The 15,890-nt window shown below is 48.6% G+C and overlaps 1 protein-coding gene across 22 annotated transcripts in view; it reads left to right on the forward strand.

The window, feature by feature from the left end:
* The window catches only part of MACF1 (microtubule actin crosslinking factor 1), a 284,153-nt gene that overhangs the window by 197,851 nt on the left and 70,412 nt on the right, over positions 1-15,890 (forward strand). The window lies entirely within an intron of this gene.

Here is a 15,890-nt window from a genome sequence, read left to right on the forward strand (position 1 = left end):
TGAAAATCCAACTCAGGTACCCCCACTGATCAAGTAAATGAAAAGAAAGCAAAGCTGGTTTAGCACTGCGTGCCATTTTTCTTGCACAGTGGCGCTCGTGGGCTTCAGGTATGCAGGGAGCTGGACCACATCCACTTGACTGCACATGGCAGGCTGAAAGACCAGTGAAGGGGCCACAACACTGAACCCGCCCTGCGGCTTTTTTGGTAGTCATCCCAAAGATCCTATCCCCACCAAACACAAAGTGATGGTGTACCCCATGGATATGCCCGCACTTGATCAGATGGGCGTAACCTGGAAGCTTCCCAGTCCCTATTTTCTCTGGAGCAGAGGCCACCCATCTTTATCCAGAAACCCTTAATTTTCTCAATAGTTTAATCGTTGCCAGAACTCCACCAAAACTTGCAATGTGTCTAAAGAATATTATGGCATGTAGAATATAGATTTACATTGACTTTTCTCTGTTATGGGATAGTACTTGTATACTATATTACATGGAAAAGTTCTTATACATCCATTCTCATGGTTTTGATAATATCCCTAGTAGAGGAGTGGCCCTTGGTAGTAGGTATTCTAACAGGGATGAGATTGTATATTCATTACCAGGCTATAGTCATACCCTTCAGTTTAAGGGGTTGACTGTCTTAGAACCCGACAACCTAATGGTCCTAAAGTGTGCCACGTGAAAAAACCCACAACTGTCTAGGTTCCTGGTGTGCCTGTGCCACTGCCTTATTCCTAGCCCTCTACTGGACCAGGAACCTCCGCAGCCAGTCACCAGCCTGTGTTGGACACACCCTATAGGTAGTGTTGAGCGAACTTGTGTTTTTAATTCGGCGTCTAAAGTTCGGGTTATTGAAGAATCCCGTTATGGATTCCGCTACCACGGACCATAACGGAATTTAGAATCCATAACGGTATTCTTCGATAACCCGAACTTTAGACGCCGAACTTAAAACACAAGTTCGCTCAACACTACCTATAAGTATAGCTGCAATGCCATGTGCATGACAGTAGGGACTCGGGCCTGCTGCATCTGTGAACCACTAAATTCTTCTGCATGTTTGTAGGGATGAATAGTTTTCACAATATGTAAAATAGGAGGCACATGGGATCCATGTAATGGTGCATGAGGCCTATCCACATGGTCCTATTACATTTACAGGTCAGAGTTATATACCATAGATCCATATAAATAATGGGATTGCTTGAAAACCTTTACCAAAGCCCATTTTGGAGAAATAATTTCTTGCTATCCCACCACAGGATTTGTGACCATATACAGTGAGACCACTACCAAAATTGTATTGAACAGTAGTTGTGACGGACTGAACTGTCAGTGGGGCTTCTGGAGAAGCCTGAGGGCTAGCCTCCTTCCTACGGACTATGGACCCAAAACTATGGAGACCCCCTCAGACCTCTTGTGGTTACAAGGAACTATTAAAGGGGTTATCAGAGTTATTTTTTTGTTCTTTCTATGTTCCTAACTAAGCAAATGTAACAGCTTTCCAATTCACTCACTTTATCTCCAGTGGCTGGTTTCTCAGATTTCACTGAGGGTCACATGACCTGTGATGTCAGCTTCTCTCCCTGCTCTGATAAAGGTCGTTTACAAGCTTGTAAACGTCACTGTGCTGGCCACGCCCCCCTTCACTGCTGTCTGCTAGGATTCTTAACCCCTTCAGCTGCACAGACTGGCTAACTGCAGCAGTGAGGAGACAATGCTGGGCACTGGAGCTGACAGACTAGAGAGAGCATTGCACAAGAAGGTAGTGGGGAGATCCTGTGTGTATTAGCAGTGTCATTATACAGCTGGGACTTGTAGTCCTACACATACAACATGCTGCAGTCTCCCAGCAGGCAGACATGTCACTCAGGGCAGCACTTGTATTCACTCTCTTAGCAGTGTCATTATACAGCTGGGACTTGTAGTCCTACACATAACATGCTGCAGAGTCTCCCAGCAGGCAGACATGTCACTCAGGGCAGCTCTTGTATCCACTCCCTTAGCAGAGCAGGGGGAGGGGCAGATATGTCACTCAGGGCAGCACTTGTATTCAATCCCTTAGCAGAGCAGGGGGAGGGGCAGAGGTTGTTTTTTATTGCATGTAAACAAAGGGTTAGAAAAGAACCAGGGAAATGAGGAAAAAAATATATTTTTTTTGCATAAAACTTGCTTAGCTCAGTTATATATCAGATTTTCAGTGCTATATTATTATTTTTTTCATAACTCGGACAACCCCTTTAACCCTGATTTATGTGTGGATATATAGGCCACATTTTTCCTATTGCCCATTAAAGGTGCAGGGTATGAATCCCGCAACACAAAAAGGGTTAACTCTGCACTGAGACTCCCAATGAATGTGTTAGTTTATTTGTCCCTTGGTTCTATTTTGTTAGTGATTGGATTAAGTTAGCTGACTCTAGGAGTAGCGGACGGTGTAGAGGAGTAGATCACCCTATGATACACTCCTCTCTCCCTATTCTTTCATTAAGATACTGGGGAGGGATGTCTGTTTGCATGCTGTTCATGTTTGATTGAGTTATGTTGTTATACTTCTTGAACTGTATATATACTGAGTTGGTCTTCAATAAAGTCAGTTCTTGATTTACTCTTCAACATTGGTGTTGCCTGATGATTGAAGAGTTTAGCGTTCTGTCCTCATATATTGGCTCTGTCCAATTATTAGGCAGGTTTGGCCTAAGGACAATTCGGGTTCCAGTAGAAGGGAAGCTGGTTTCTGACGGAGGTACCCAGTCGGGGAACCAGGTGGTCCGTCACAGTAGTCTTCTAGGGGGAGGTCTTCTGAAAGGTGATGGGGAGCATACATAATTTATGGTGGAACTGTTAATCTATCACAGTTGTAGCAAGCTCCAAAAAGTCTGTGCACATTTAAGAACCTGGGTGCCCTGCTCCTGGACCGTGTCATCCCTCCTCTCCTGCCCCCGCCCCATGGAGAGGGGACCATGCCCTGCTCCTGGACCGTGTCATCCCTCCTCTCCTGCCCCACGGTGAGGAGACAGTGCCCTGCTCCTGGACCGTGTCATCCCTCCTCTCCCGCCCCATGGAGAGGGGACCATGCCCTGCTCCTGGACCGTGTCATCCCTCCTCTCCTGCCCCATGGTGAGGGGACAGTGCCCTGCTCCTGGACTGTCATGCCTCCTCTCCCGCCCCATGGTGAGGGGACCATGCCCTGCTCCTGGACCGTGTCATCCCTCCTCTCCCGTCCCATGGTGAGGGGACCATGCCCTGCTCCTGGACTGTCATGCCTCCTCTCCCGCCCCATGGTGAGGGGACAGTGCCCTGCTCCTGGACTGTCATGCCTCCTCTCCCGCCCCTTGGTGAGGGGACCATGCCCTGCTCCTGGACTGTCATGCCTTCTCTCCCGCCCCATGGTGAGGGGACAGTGCCCTGCTCCTGGACTGTCATGCCTCCTCTCCCGCCCCTTGGTGAGGGGACCATGCCCTGCTCCTGGACTGTCATGCCTTCTCTCCCGCCCCATGGTGAGGGGACAGTGCCCTGCTCCTGGACTGTCATGCCTCCTCTCCCGCCCCTTGGTGAGGGGACCATGCCCTGCTCCTGGACTGTCATGCCTTCTCTCCCGCCCCATGGTGAGGGGACAGTGCCCTGCTCCTGGACTGTCATGCCTCCTCTACTACCCCATGGTGAGGGGACAGTGCCCTGCTCCTGGACTGTCATCCCTCCTCTCCCACCCCATGCCCTGCTCCTGGACTGTCATGCCTTCTCTCCCGCCCCATGGTGAGGGGACAGTGCCCTGCTCCTGGACTGTCATGCCTCCTCTCCCGCCCCTTGGTGAGGGGACCATGCCCTGCTCCTGGACTGTCATGCCTTCTCTCCCGCCCCATGGTGAGGGGACAGTGCCCTGCTCCTGGACTGTCATGCCTCCTCTACTACCCCATGGTGAGGGGACAGTGCCCTGCTCCTGGACTGTCATCCCTCCTCTCCCACCCCATGCCCTGCTCCTGGACTGTCATGCCTTCTCTCCCGCCCCATGGTGAGGGGACAGTGCCCTGCTCCTGGACTGTCATGCCTCCTCTCCCGCCCCATGGTGAGGGGACAGTGCCCTGCTCCTGGACTGTCATGCCTCCTCTCCCGCCCCTTGGTGAGGGGACCATGCCCTGCTCCTGGACTGTCATGCCTTCTCTCCCGCCCCATGGTGAGGGGACAGTGCCCTGCTCCTGGACTGTCATGCCTCCTCTACTACCCCATGGTGAGGGGACAGTGCCCTGCTCCTGGACTGTCATCCCTCCTCTCCCACCCCATGCCCTGCTCCTGGACTGTCATGCCTTCTCTCCCGCCCCATGGTGAGGGGACAGTGCCCTGCTCCTGGACTGTCATGCCTCCTCTCCCGCCCCATGGTGAGGGGACAGTGCCCTGCTCCTGGACTGTCATCCCTCCTCTCCCACCCCATGCCCTGCTCCTGGACTGTCATGCCTTCTCTCCCGCCCCATGGTGAGGGGACAGTGCCCTGCTCCTGGACTGTCATGCCTCCTCTCCCGCCCCATGGTGAGGGGACAGTGCCCTGCTCCTGGACTGTCATCCCTCCTCTCCCACCCCATGCCCTGCTCCTGGACTGTCATGCCTCCTCTCCTGCCCCATGGTGAGGGGACAGTGCCCTGCTCCTGGACTGTCATGCCTCCTCTCCCGCCCCATGGTGAGGGGACAGTGCCCTGCTCCTGGACTGTCATGCCTCCTCTCCTGCCCCATGGTGAGGGGACAGTGCCCTGCTCCTGGACTGTCATGCCTCCTCTCCCGCCCCTTGGTGAGGGGACCATGCCCTGCTCCTGGACTGTCATGCCTCCTCTCCCGCCCATCTCCCTGTTGATCCATTTTTGGGAAGTGTTTGCAGCCTGAGGAACTTGTCGGGAGACGAACTGAGCGCAGCCGATGGCGGCCGCAAATGCAGGACACCAGTGACACCTGCTGCTTCTGGTCCCCTCACCCGGCGGAGGCGCTGCTGCTGCCCGTTATTAGAGGCGGTGCCAGTCCCGGAGGCGGTACTCGGTGGTGGAGGCGGCGCTCTGTACGGGAGGTGCTTCTTCTCCACTCCGTTTTCCGCAGACTTTCTTCTCCCGGCTCGGTGTATGGATCCGGGGAAGGAGCGCGGCTGAGCTGTGAGTGACGGCCGGAGCCCGGGCACCCTGGCGGAGCACGTCCAGCGTCGGAGTGCGGCTCTGGGCTCAGCGCACATCAAGCCCTTTGTTCGGCGAAGTTCTTTTTCTACTCTTATTGTGAGGCGGCTGTACAGATACAGGGAGGCGGGAGCCCGGTCATCCTGATACACAGCACCGGGGAGGCAGCGCAGACAAAGCCCTGATGTAGAGGACTGGCAGCAGGGCACACAATGCCATGATGTGCGCCTCGCAGGAAGCCGCACAGTGTGCCCCTATGAAAGGACTTCCTGTCTGTGAACTTCCAGGAATATCCGCTCACAGGCTCATTTCAAATCATAACAGCACATCTGTGAGCAGGCTGCAGCTGGAGCGGTGCTGGGGGGCAGCTCCTTCATCACCTCCTCCCTATGTGAGGACCACACAGTCTGGCCTGCTCCTTGTGTCCTTCTCTGAGGACTTGGGATCATCAGCTATCACCTGTGGTCTGCTGAACCTGACCTTGTAATGGGAACCGCGTGGATTACAAAAGCTTAATTGTGGATGTACATTCTTCATGGAGACATTTTTAAGGCAGATCTTTTGACTGGGTGCATAAGATGGGGAAGCCACTTAGCCGCCCAGATTGTTTGCGCCGAAACCCGCCATGTCTGGGAAAGGGGGAAGAGGAGGATGGTTACATCGAGGATTGCTATGTTCCTCAAAGGTCCATCTATGATACCATGAGGATCAATGAACAGATCGACCAGGGGTGTAAACTTAGTCAGCCCTCAAAGAGTACCATGGACCGAGCTGAAATAGCTACCTTATCAAGCAATGGTACCCTGGGGACATCTAATGCCTGTGATGCCAAAGTACAAGAAGCGAAAAAGCTGGATGAGCGCGTGATATTTGATGCCCTCAAGTTGAGCAATGATACTCTTAAATCTGCCCCTGTGCCACCACGTCGCAGGCCGAATGCTGACCGCAAAGAAAATGTGAACCGGAGATCATGGAAAGCATTTATTCCACCAAATTTCCCAGACTTTGCGGAACGAATGGAGGCTTCCTTGAGCGAGGTATCGGAGGCAGGTACCTCTAGTCATTCCCTGCATGATAAGACCGAGTTCAGTCAGCTGTTACCCGATAGCTCCAAGCGCTCGTCTTGTGAACAAACGGAGTCCATATCTTCCACATCAAGTCAGATCCAAACTCCTGCTCCCTCTTCTGCGGTTTCTGGGAATCAGAATTTGGTACACAACGTGGACTCGAGATGTCACCACGTGCAGAGTTTTGATTACTACAATGACAGTGAGTATGAGCAGGATCCATTGCTGGCACAAGAGAATACAAGTCTGTGTACACGTTCCAAACCTGGGCACAACTTTCCTAGTGCCACATGGCCAAGGGCACTAAAGAGCTTTATCAAGGGAAGCCTCATTGATGGTCACCATAAAGCTGCTGAAATGGCTTATGAGGAATGTGTTATTGAGACTTTGCCCTTATCACCATGTTTAAGTGATGAAGTGTTAGATGAGGCTTCAAATGTTCTTATTGTGCCAAATTTGAGACACAAAACTGAGTCAGAGTTGAAGTTTGAGGAGGATGAACTGAAAATACTAATGGAAGCAGAAGAGGAGTGGGATGACATTGACTCCGGAGATGCTCGTCATTCTGTGGCTGTATGTGACGGAAATATGTTGCCTTGTGAAATTGAGGAGCTTGGAGTATTTGCATCCAATGAAGGATCTCCAGAGAAAACAAGCCCTTTTAGTAATCTAGACTTTCTTATTTCTCCTCCTGGTGATACAGTCACACCAGAGACTAGCTGGCGGCTGGACACAAGTGAGGACTATAGCTTCTGCTCAGCTGTTAGTGCAGGGAAAGTCACAAGGAGGAGATACCAAAAACTGGGCAGCTATAGTGATTCAGAGTCGGACGCAGAGTCTGACCAATTGTTCCTAGAATTAGAGCAGCAGTGTCTGACTGGACCAGCGGATGATCCTGCTGAACTTCATGAGTCAGTCTCAGAACCCAAGGAGAAGGAAGTGAGTGGTGAGAGTCCATCATATGTGGAATCTAATCCCAGAAGTACACAGGAGGACAGTAAATGTTCCCAGCTAGACACCGTGCATGACCACACTTACTGTAAAGCTAACTGTATAGACTTGCTCACTGCTGAAGTGTTAAGCCCTGACCAGACTGATATAGCAGGTCATGATGACAAAACCACCCCTGCACCAGATGCATCTGATATAAGCACACACCTGGTTAAACCTTGTAAGAAGGTTCTTACAGATACTTGCTCTTCTCCAGAATCAGATACTTGTCATTTACATAATTTAGAAGAAGTGGTTACCATTGCTAATGCAATTATCACTGTGACAAGGACCTCTGTAGACTCCCCAGAACCTCCTTTACTACAAGTAGATGAATGGCCTGAGTGTTTCACACCCAGTAGTAGTGAAGTGATGGGATTGCCAGAATCCTCAGAGCAGAGGGACATCAAATGTGGCCTTGGTGTTACTGAACTTGCTCTAGAAGAGGTGGAGAAGACCCCGGCACCTATCCATTTCACTGATCCGGAGTCCTACTCACCTGTGTGTGATATGGAAAGGGATTCGTGTTTGGGCAGTTCTGAGCAACCAGATGAATCTTGGACTTGTGAAACTTCATTTCAGAGCACTGATATCATTTATGCAGACTCTTGTGATGAGGGTTCTGATGGGGGGGAGTTGACTGTTTCTACAACAACACATGGTTGCAGTAGTCTACCAGATGAAGCCGCAGATGACAGCCTGCAGAGTTCCACATCTGCAAGTGAACTGCAGGAATTACCAGACGACAGTGGAGGTAAAATTGAGGAAATGGCTAGTGAAAACCAGGTCAACATCTTATTTGAGTTGGCGGTGGACAATGGTATTACACATGAATTAAGCAAGTCCACCACACTCCATGTCATCAGTCAGTCTATAGAGTTTGTGGGAAGTTCAGGAGTGGTTAAGATCTCTGATGTTGTAGATGAGTCCAACGTTGGAGTCACCATCTTTACTTGTTCAGAAGAAATAAATGGAAGCTTAGCTGGAGATATTACCACGGTAATGCCAGTGGAGTCTGTCTTGAAGAAAGTCAATACAGAACTTTTAGTGACTGTAGACACACAGGACACTGTAACATGTGACGGGTCATGTCTATTTACTAGCACAGATAAACCCCAAATTAAGTGCTGTGCAGCTCAGGAATCTTCTCCGACATCGGAAAATCTAGTAGATGAGCAGCACTTAAGTGGCCTTAAAAGTTTAACATTAGAAGCCAGTACCTCACAAGAATCAAGGTTAAAAGATGACTTTACTGCTCAGGATTTGGATATCGCACAGAATCTCCTCACTCCAGGTGAAATTGCAGAAGGACGTTGCGCTCTATCATCTGGTGAAGACAATTCCACTGCAGTTCTGCAGGAGGTCACAACGTCCCGCAGTGAGGTTGACAATTCCTCCAAAGCCGAGGTTGAACATAGCACATCATCACAAACTGTACCAGACTCCTCATCCATTGAACTTAATTTGAGTGCAAAAAGTATAATGCTGTCTGAAACCTACTGCAAGGATGAGGCGTCTTCAAGGGAAGCTATTGAAGAACCGTACAAGTCTCCTGAGCTTGCATCTGAAGGGCTCAGCGCACGTGTTCATTTGTCAGATCTGAGTGACAGCTGTTCTCTGTCTGTAAACACAAGGGACAATAGTCTGCCATCTGAGGAAGAAGGCGGGGCGTGTGCGCTTCTACAGTCTGCTGCTGACACATCTGAGGAGATCGTCAGGACTGGGCCATTTCATGATGACCCCACAGAGGTAACAAATACAGTGCTGTAAGTCTTACAACTTTTCTAACACAACAGTCCTGAAGCCCCGTTTCTGTTCTCCTGTATATCCGTCAGTTTAGTGCTTGGGTAAATTTGGCCATATAAAGAAAACCTAAGACCTGATGATTACATAACTTGAGTGATGACTACATGCCTGATTTGCATACAGTTTGTTCACCGAATGGTTAATTATAGATCACTAGTGCACAGCGCTTTTCTTAGCATGATGTAGGCGGAGAGCTCCTGCACATGAAGTACAGGAAAATCTGCTGCTGGCGGAATTTCTAGGAGCTGGCGAGATATCTGTAGATGGGGGGGGGGGGGGGGTATTCATTAATAACGGCACAGACCAGGCTGACCTCTTTAACCCTCCTAGTTCCTGCTTTCTCCCTCTCTTCTGTGCACGTGGCTGTAACATGAGCTCGCGTCCTTTTCAAACTTTTTGGAATTTGCTATGGTATTTGTTCCGTTAGGTCAGGGCTGGGTAATTGTAGCGCGTGGAGGCCCTGTTTAATATCTGTCAAGTGCAGAGACTTTTCACTACAATTGAAACCATTTCTCCCTCTGTAGTTTAGTTAAAATAATCTAGGCTAAACAAGCATGCAGTCAGTGTTGCGGCACTATAAATGTATAGGAGCCTGTCCACGGTCCTATGGGTTAATCAAATGCCTGATTTCTTTCCCACGCGTGGCTGCATCATCCTGTGTGCAGGCGCTGGACTGGTTCAACTACCGTCAGAAGAGTTCCATTGCCATAGTGGCGGGCTGTGGATGGCCAGGTAGGGGCATCTTGGACAGTCTCTAGTCTATATTCTTTTAAAGTGGGCAACCCGTTTAAACGGAGCACGTCATGTTTACGCGGGCAGCATGTTACAGTGCAGATCTATTGGGAAATTATTCTGCAAAACGTGTCATTTATTCATTTACATTTCTGCCCTTTTTGTGGTCATGAGGCTGGTCCTACTCTGTAATTTACAAACTCCCCTTTATCCAATGTCTCAGTATGCACACACATATAGCTGTCAGTGAGGAAGACCACCCATTCTGCTCCCCTTGTACTGATCTGTATCTGCTCAGCTCCTCCTCATCTATAGTATAAATCATGCAGCAGAATTCCTGGACACTGCAGTGCAGACAGGTGCATGGAGGTGAAGTATTGAGGCCCTTACACTAAGCGTTGTGGCACCTTCATCATACCTATGCATTGTGGTACCCAACTGGCATCTTCATCGTATCTGATGAAGGCGCCAGTTTGGCGCTGCAACACATAGTAGCCAGAAAAGAACCTCAATACGCCATCTCCATGCACCTGGCTGCATGTTCTCACCTGCACTGAATGCCCTGCGGCTCCGGTTAATGAGCCAAGCAGTGGTGGAAACAGAATAATTATAATATTAAAGGGGTTATGCCATAATGTAAAAAAAAATTACTATCTCTAACAAATCTAGAACCAGCCCTGTACCTCACATGAGACCAGAGATCTCCCCTTTTATTGCTCCAATTTCACTGCTAGATTTATTTCAAGCTGTCAGCGTATGGGGCGTGTCCTTTCTGCTGTAGCTGGTGGCAGTTGAAGGATGGAACTGAGCATGTGCGGCCATCTCAGTGAGCAGGACAGAGAAATTAGAAAAAGAGCAAACAGCAGGTGGCGCTATAAAGATAAATTTCAGTAAATAACTCAGTGGCCATACTAAGTGTTTAATTACATGCAATTACAAAAGTATTCAGATCCAGGAGCTGGTTTAAGAACTGTAGACTATTTTTTGTGGGACAACCCCTTTAAATCTACGATGTATCATAAGGTGAGCGCAACAGCAATTGCCCTTCACACACTGTGCATTATGGAGAGCCGTGCTCTTTTCTTTTTATTATAGTTGCCTCTTGATCTATACCATGCAGATGACAGACCATTTTGCATCGGTAGGTGCTCAGGAGGCGGAGCTTCACTGTGAAGTGCTGTCCCCATTGAGCTGCTTCACAGCCCCTCCCCTCTGCTTTGAGTGACAGCTGTAGTGGTCTCCTAGTGAAAGGCTACAGCATTCAGTCAGAGGGAAGGGGCTGTGATGTGCAGAAACCACCTGGGCACTAACTAAAGCTGAGTATAGCAGAATAAAAGTTCATATTCACACTACTCCTAATAAAAAATAAAGCTCTACAAAAGGTATATTTGGCCATCTCTAACGAATGCTATAAACAGCTTAGCATGGTCAAACTGCCGATAGACTCCCTTTAAAGATGTGTTCCATTTTGGCGCAAATTATTGCCGTACATCAGGGATGGCCAACCTGCGGCTCTCCAGCTGTTGTAAGACTACAATTCCCACCATGTCTATCTGTAGACTGATGGCTGTAGGCAGTGTGGACATGCTGGGAGTTGGACTTTTGCAACAGCTGGAGAGCCACAGGTTGGCCATCCCTGCCGTAGATGTACTTCAGCCATGAGGTGGCATAAGGAGGAGAAATGTGTCTAACACGCCTGGCAAGTTGTGCTACAAATACTCTTAATATGTACCATTTTGACAACCATCATAAATTTATAAAGGCAGAATACCTGGCCTTGTCGCCCATAGCAAGCAACTAGATTTCATATCTTAAACTCTGGAAAAAATGAAAGCTGCCCTGTTATTGGTTGCTGTAGACGTCAAGGCCAGATGCTTCTTTTGACATTTTTGATAAATAAGGTCCATGTTATTTAATTTCCTTGGATCGGAGATCACTTTCTGAAGTATTGCTGCTTCTGAATATAGCATTCTTAGTGAAAATCTTGATCTTTTAAAGAGTCTTGCGGGATGTATCTCGCAGTAGAGGTGTTCTGCGGTGGACACACCTTCATGTTCCCTCTGATGCTGATCTATGAATTAGGACCAGTTTATGGACCACATTATTTGTTTGGTGTCTCTGATATAAGAAATTAGCAAAATGAAAATATTGCTGTGTTTTCTGTGACTGAAAATCGGTTTCATTGATTTGAATGGGGTTGTTTTGGCATGGATTTCTACAAGCCCCATTCAGACGAATGGAAACTGATTTTCAGTTGCAGAAATTTCTGCAACAAAATCTGCCGCATGTGAAGGTGCCCTTACAGTACAGCCGTGACAGGTGGCCCATATATATTCAGGCTTTGATCAGGTTTCTGATGCCGTTTTTGGAGCCGAAATCAGGCGTGGACTATAAAGCGAGAGATAGTATAAGGGTCCATTCACACGTCCGCAACTGTTTTGCGGTCCATAAATTGCGGATCCGCAAAACACAGACACCAGCTATGTGAGTTCCGCATTTTGCGGACCGCACATGGCAGGCACTATAATAGAAATGCCTTTTCTTGTCCGCACCCTTTCCGCCAAATTGCCGAATGGTTGCGGACCCATTTTGCGGATGTGTAAATGGACCCTTAAGGGCAGACTCTACCTTTCCGTTTTTTATGAATCCACCCCTGGTTTTAGCATCAGAAAACCTGTTCAGACCTGATGGTGTGCAGGCAGCCTGAGCTGGACCCTGCTTGAGGGTCGCATGAGCACTCTGCATAGTGAAGGCAGAAAAGGTCATTTACCGTTTCTTCCTTTTTCTTGTGGAAGGCTGGTTGTCTCTGACGGGGAAGCGCCCAACCCGGCTGCACAATCTTCTGTAAAAACACTGGCACCTTCAAAGGAACCTGTCAGAAGCTTTTTACCAACGAAACCATCACCACTCCTTGGCCGTTCCACTCCTTTAGTTTCTGTAGGTGTCCATAGTAGCTAAAGAATTCAGGGGGAAAAAAAGTTCAATGCCTGCATGACACACGTGCCAGAACAAATACACAGCGCTGGAAGTATAAGACAGCAGCACACAAGCAGAGTTTTATCGATGTTCCCTTGTCTCCAGAGATTTCAGTTAAGGCACACTGAGCCGGGTTAGGGCTCGGGCAGCTGGAGTTCACTTACCCAGTGTCTCTAGCTGCTTGACAGCTAATAGGCAACTTGCTTACCATGCATGGGAGCATTAAAGGGAACCTGTCACCTGGATTTTGGGTATAGAGCTGAGGACATGGGCTGCTAGATGGCCGCTAGCACATCCGCAATATCCAGTCCCCATAGCTCTGTGTGCTTTTATTGTGTCAAACCTTAGATGAGTCCTGTCTCCTCCATGCTTGAGAGATGAGTCCTGCGTTCTCCGACTCTGAGCCCAACCACGCCCACTGTGAAGGAGCCTAGCACCGCCCTGCATCCTCCGAAACTTCTCCTTGCTCCGCGACGTCACAAAGCTAGAGCACGGAATCTCGTGATGCGCGAGCTAGCGCATGCACAGTTCGTTCCCTGAGGCTGATGCCAGCACAGGGGAGGAACACCATGCACCGCGAGATTACGGCGCTCTAGCTTTGTGACGTCAAGGAGCAAGGAGGAGATTTGGAGGATGTGGGGCGGTGCTGGGCTCAGAGTCCGAGAACGCTGGACTCATCACGGACAGGACTCATATTAGGTTCATTTGCATATGGATCAAAACGGGTTTTTTGTACACAATAAAAGCACACAGAGCTATAGGGACTGGGTATTGCGGATGTGCTAGCGGACATCTACGGTAGCAGCCCATGTCCCCAGCTCTATACAAAAAATCCAGGTGACCGGTTCCCTTTAAGGGAGTGTTCCGGTTGGGACAAGTTATCCCCTATGCCACAAGTAATATGAACTGCTTTATCAGGCTCCTACCGTCTGTATACTGAGGGACGATGCCAGCTCAGGTTTAATTTGTCTGCTCTTTTTCAAGACTATAATCTCATTACTTTGCAGACTTTCTGCCCTTTGCAACAAGAGAGTGAAAGTTTATTCAGACATTTAGTTGGCAAGGCAATCTGTTTGTGAAACGGCAAGCCTCACTTTCCAGAACCTCGCCTTAAGAAGTGTTTATTTTGTGGATATCTGTCAGTGGATCATGAAGTCAAACAATTAGTTTTACATTTTATGGAAAAAATTGTCTTGACACTGCTTTCTTGTTTTGTTGGAGGATTGTATTTGTAGCTATTCGCAGTTTTGACCTATTATTAGACAGCTATTGTTCTCGTGACAAGGGGGTGCAGATTTGCTTGCAATGGAGTTCAGGCTGAATCCAGGCACCAGTCATGTGATTTAAAATTCCACGGGTAAATGGGCACCGTGTGTCATCTCTCCTGCAGGGGATTTAAATGCCAGCTGCCATGTTCCTGTTTAGAATACAGCTGATTGTTGGGGGTCCTCTTAGGGAGACATCGTTTATCATCTGAGGACCCATTTTTGTAGCCCCAACAAGTATAGTTGCTTATGCTCCTCAGCACCCAAAAAGGTATGCAGAGGCAACCTCATCAGATGCCTGCACAGTAGATATGTCACTGCATACGTCTTAGGAGCCGAGACAACGCAGTTCATCAGGACACCTTCATTCTTTGTAAGGTAACTGTAATAAAGCCATAATTTGTGTTCTAGAAACAGGTTTCCTATCCGTTCCCTGTATGATGTCACCTGAGCCGTCGGCTGTGACCTGACCCTATTTCTATTACTCAGACAGTCCGCTGAAATGATCCCATCCTTCCGTCAGATAAAGCCTAGCGTTGATGGATTCATGTGCTGTGATGTAGTTACATTAGATGAAGCTTTGTTTTTTTCTTATACGCAGCCAAGATTTGTGTATGAAATCCAGTTGAGTATATGTGTATGGCATGGTGCCCATGTTTGACAATGTATGGTCGCAAGAATAAACAGTTTAATTTCATGTAGCCTCTGAAACGTCAGTGAGATTTGTAACTCATTTCCTCCTTTCCTTGAGATGCCGCCCTTCCTTTGCAATGGCCTCAAGTATTCCTTGAATTCTTGTTACGGTCCTTTTTCTTGTTTATATCCACGCTTATTGTAAGAAATGTCAAGTTTTGCTATATCTAATTGACCTGTATTGCAAATTAACGAATAAAGAGGTTCTCCAGGATTTAACGATTATTAATGACCTGTGCTTAGTCCATCAGTGTTAGGCTACTTTCACACTTGCGTTCAGAGCGGGTCCGTCTGGTATCTGCACAGACGGATCCGCTCCTATAATGCAAACGCTTAGATCCGTTCAGAACGGATCCGTTTGCATTACCATGAACAAAAAAAAAATTTTTTATTTTTTTTTGTTCATGATAATGCAAACGGATCCGTTTTGACTTTACATTGAAAGTCAATGGGGGACGGATCCGTTTGAAAATTAAGCCATATTGTGTCAACTTCAAACGGATCCGTCCCCATTGACGGAGGCTGAACGCTGACAGACTGATGCATTCTGAGCGGATCCGCATCCATTCAGAATGCATTAGGGCTGGACGGATCCGTTCGGGGCCGCTTGTGAGAGCCTTCAAACGGAGCTCACAAGCGGAGCCCCGAACGCTAGTGTGAAAGTAGCCTTATATTGGCTGGGGTCCAATTCCCAGCACCACCTCCGATTAGCTGTTTTCAGGAGCCGAGGCGCCAGAACCTTGCACAGCTTTGTATACTGTGTATAGCTGTGGCTTAGCTACTTCAGCACTGCCCTCATTCATAGAGCTGCGTCGTAGCGGCCCCTCGGCTCCTGAAACTCCGAGCACCACCAATGATCAGCTGTCTTCCGGAGCCGAGGCGCCAGAACCTTGCACAGCTTTGTATACTGTTGTGTATAGCTTTGGCTTAGCTACTTCAGCACTGCCCTCATTCATAGAGCTGCGTCGTGGCGGCCCCTTGGCTCCTGAAACTCCCAGCACCACCACTGATCAGCTGTCTTCCGGAGCCGAGGCGCCAGAACACAGCATCAGTATTTTACCGCTTTGTATACTGTGTAGTGGTTGTGACTGGTTACTGCAGCCCTTCTAGAAGCTTCTCCTGAAAATAGGTGATCGGCAGAGTTGTCCTGGACCACCACCGATCTGATATTGATGACCTATCATAGTCAGTTCCTTGAAAAGTCTTT

Source organism: Bufo bufo, chromosome 3 (genome assembly GCF_905171765.1).
Source record: "Bufo bufo chromosome 3, aBufBuf1.1, whole genome shotgun sequence".
Classification (NCBI taxonomy): Eukaryota; Metazoa; Chordata; class Amphibia; order Anura; family Bufonidae; genus Bufo; species Bufo bufo.